Genomic DNA, 4,292 nt, shown 5'->3' with positions numbered 1-4,292 from the left:
CACACATTCTCCATAGTCTTCATAACTATGACTTTATTGTTATTCATCATTCTTCTTGACTTCATGAATAGTATTACAAGTCTTGAGTCTACCCTTATGCATATAGCAATATCATCATGCCACTTGACTATCATATATGAAGATTATGATGACATTATCATATATGAAATTACTCTATATTATTGTATCTTGTGTCTTTATTTCTTGGTGACTACATCCTATTGACTATTAAATCATGAAATATACACTTTGAACTATCTTAGCTAGCTCGTAGCATTGTCTTGATGGTATAATTTGCATAGAACTTTGTCTTCTATTTCTAAGCTCATTGTATCTTACATCTTTCTTCACTCCATCAAATAATGTTTAAGGGCACACACTTGATTCTAGGTTTGTTCATTTGAGATTTCCAACAAACCAACTATTATCCTTCTTTCACCATCTTATTTAAGATTTAGATACACCTTAATGAAACCCTTAATAACTCCATGAAATAGTTGTAGAGTCTTGAATCTTGATGGTTCATAGATTGATAACACAAGGGTTTCAATGAGTTTACCATGTTTGACAATCTCCATGTGCGAGTTAGGGTATAAGCAAGATTTAAACAACTTGAAATGAGTGTTTTAATAATAAACATGGTTAGTGACACCTTTAGTGCAAGATCTAATAAAGGAAAGATCAAGGGCCGTGCATGCGAATGTTTAATGATTATTTGAGACCCTATGGAAGTGTGCCTCACTCCCTTCAAATCTGATAGTGAACATTAGAAGAGGGAAAATATTGAAACATAAATAAATGGTAGTACACACAATATTCATTACAAAAGACCCTATGCAGGATTTTCATGAAAAACAACGGACCCTCACATACCTACCCTTGCATGTTCTTGCATGGTAAGAGTACGTTGATCTATGGAAGTTGTGCGGTCATGTCCAATTTCACCCCTTTCAATATGAATGCATTTCATTGTTCAAATGCCCCTGAGATAGTTTCACATGACGTTTTAAAGTATAATATTTTCAGATAGTTTATTAGCTTAAAGAGACTGCTATTGAACGGTATCTCAGGTTAAATGCACTAGTTATATATTTTACCATATCGTATAAAATAACTAGGTACAATCACCAGGCTTGCTTTATATATGGCAGAACAAACAAGGCAGATCATTCTGCACTTTAGCAGAACATTGATTTATCATATCCCAAGACTTCAAAAACAGTTTGGCAAGCGTGTGACTGCTAAGCAGGGCTAGAGCAAACTAACACAACTTTCACTACCGTACATCTATGCTACGTCCTCTAGTTAATTTTTGTCTGGTTTTTCATGGAGATTATCTGGATCAGACCCTGTATCCTTGGCTGGTTTTTCTGGAGCCTTGACTGGTTGATTATCATGCTTTGGACGAGATCCTTTATCTTTTTCTGCATCCACAAACAACCTGCACCAAAATCCAAGAATTAACGAAACCATTTTGAAAATGTTTATAACAATGAACTCTTCTTTGTACTTTTGATAACACTTTTTAGTCACAGATTAAGCCCAGAAAACACACTGTAGAGAAGGGGAGTACAATTACTCCTAATAGCTTAAACAATACGTGTGTTCTGCTTTAGACTTTACCTTGAATAAAACCAGCTAACGATTTAAAAAAAACATATGCCCACATCAGTGCTAAAACTTCTAACTTGCAAGTGGCAGGAGGTCAAAGGTTCAAAACTGTACAAACAATATAGTAATCTCTGTAGTTGTTCAATGTTATGTAAAATGTAATACTTACAGATGAAAACATTTTAAAATGTCCTCCGGAGGCAAGCTTAGGGTCTGATCCAAAGAATCGCCATGAAAAAACAAACAAAAATTAAGGATGTATGGTAGTGAAAGTTGTGTTAGTTTTCTCTAGCCCTACTTAATGATCACACGCTTCTCAAACTGTTTGAACTCTTGAAATCTGATAAATGGATTGGAGAATTTGAGCCCTGGTATCCAAATGTTAGCCATGTTGATCCACTGGTTGGATTCATCACTAGTTTTGCTTATAAATAGTGTTCTTCGTTAGTGAGTTTCAGAGTCCTTCCGAGAAACTGAAGAGAAATTGCAGGAGGAGTGCCAGTTTGTTTCGCAGATGTCATCAGTCTCCACATTTGATCGTGAATAGAGAGAGATGCATAGACAATACGTTCGTGGAAAATCCTCCGCTTTGTCGCATATAAGATAAGGTTAGGTGTGGTAACCTGTTTTTGTCGTTTTACATAAGAAGTTTCGCTATCAAAGTATCTTTCAATCGGCCTGCGTGATGTCGTTACATAAGAAGTTTCGCTATCAAAGTATCTTTCAATCGGCCTGCGTGATGTGGTTAATTTATTGAAAGAGCACACATTTAGCTGAGAGAGTGTTTAGGTGGTTCTTGTGGGGTCCATTCAGTTATCTGTGTTTGTTTTCATTCTCTGTTTTCAAGAGTAGTCTCATTATCGCATGCATAGACAAACTAATTTCAAATTCATCTACCTCATGCATCGCAGTACTTCACGAGGTTTTACAATGTATTTCTAATTGTTGGGATTAAAGTGTCTCAACCTTTACAAATTCTGACATTGGTTAATGCATTTATTTATTAATTTATTATTTTATTTATTGCCTACAAATGTCTAGTCACCTCATGGGATCCACAGGGCTTATGGCATCCTACTTGGTGATGACTGTATGACACATATCTTGCACATGTGGAGGTAGGTGTCCCACGTGAGGATCTTGACAATTGTTGGCCTATGACAGAATGGACAAGTGGCAAGAGATACCTTTTGCATGGAGAGGGTTATGATGAGTTGTAAGAGAATAAGCTAAAATTAGTCATTTATGACAGATTCTCTTACAACTGTAAGCATTGTAAGTTATGACAGCTGTAAGATGTGTAAGAGCATCTGTCATACCTCAAAATAGTAAATTTTGAGTGCCCAACTTATTAGGTTTGAATGGAGAGTCATTTGGAGCTGTACATGTGTCATTTGCATGCTTTTTGATGGCCAAAAAATAGGGTCAAATGTTATGTATGACCCCATCTTGATGCTTCATCTAGAAGCTTCCTCTTGAGTTGTATTTCTCTATAAAAGGTATTCTTGAGGAGTGTTAGATATGTAATATTTGTAGGTGAAGCGTTATGCTGCCAGAATTAATCCAGGTTGTGAGTTGTAGTTGTAGACTAATGTTGCAGAAGCTAAGTGTTGGCACTGTATTGTAATATTTTGATTCCTAGAATACAAAGTACTGTGCTTTTGGAGTGTGGAGTTTTTTACTTGAAAGGGTTTTCCCCATGATATATCTTGTGTTCATTGTTTATTTTTATGCATGTTTATTATCTTTTTATGAATGTGTTTCTATTTTTGTAATAGAAGATTTGTAAGAAAATTTGCACTATCTCCCCCACTAGATTAGTGTTAGGAAGCATTTTTTGCACCTTAGCTTCCTTTCACTAACCGTGCTAAAATGTGAGCTCCTGATAATGGTGTCATGATAAAGTGGGATATAAGCGAAATGGATATATTGAAAGGGCTTCAGAAACTTTCAAGCAAATGCAATTGGTAGGTGTAAAGCCATGTTCCACAACCTTTGCTAGCACCCTCCCTGCTTACGCCAACACAAAAAGTTTCAATATGTGTATGGACATCCATCAAAGCTTAATAGAAGTAGATTTTTTGTCAGATTATATAGTTGAAAATGCTCTAGTATATATGTTTGCAAAATGTGGAAGCATAGGTAAAGTGCATGAACTATTTGACAAAATGCCTCAGAGAGATATCATTTCATGGAATTGAATGATTGCAAGATATGCACAAAATAGATTTTGCAAGGACACTCAAATTCTTTGATTTGATGAAGCACTCTAGAACACATTCTGACATTGTAATCTTTGGGTGTGTATGTGCACGTAGCTATATGGGTTTAGTGGATGAGAGCTGTACATATTTCAATTGCATGATTAAACCTTATTACACTATTGTTACTGCGTTATTCAGTCCTCATAACAAGAGCGAGTCATCCTAATAATAAAAATTCCATTCAGAGTCCTTGTCTTTCTTGTAACACCTTGGTTCAAGCCCTTAGTACATTTGTAAATTGTCTTTCAATCAAAAAGGTCAAGTTTTAGTAATTGGTTGAACTCTGTGAACACGTTGAACTATCTTGAACCGGGTTCAACATGTTCATTTAGGTTCCATAGGTTCCTAGGTGTTCGGGAAGGTTTTCATACTAACATTTTCTTCAAGTGTCTTGCAACAGCTCTTTTAAAGTTTCTT

At 35.7% G+C, this 4,292-nt stretch overlaps 1 long non-coding RNA gene across 1 annotated transcript; it reads right to left on the bottom strand.

The window, feature by feature from the left end:
- Nucleotides 1–1,066: 1,066 nt before the first annotated feature.
- LOC131029297 (uncharacterized) lies at nt 1,067–2,092 on the bottom strand. The gene is made up of 2 exons (XR_009102743.2): nt 1,781–2,092; nt 1,067–1,441 (listed from the first exon to the last, which is right to left on the bottom strand). It is a non-coding gene; the product is annotated as an uncharacterized LOC131029297 (long non-coding RNA).
- Nucleotides 2,093–4,292: the final 2,200 nt, after the last annotated feature.

This window comes from Cryptomeria japonica, chromosome 10 (genome assembly GCF_030272615.1).
Source record: "Cryptomeria japonica chromosome 10, Sugi_1.0, whole genome shotgun sequence".
Lineage (NCBI taxonomy): Eukaryota > Viridiplantae > Streptophyta > Pinopsida > Cupressales > Cupressaceae > Cryptomeria > Cryptomeria japonica.
Note: the sequence above shows the minus strand (reverse complement) of the source record. Positions and strands in the feature narration are given on the sequence as shown.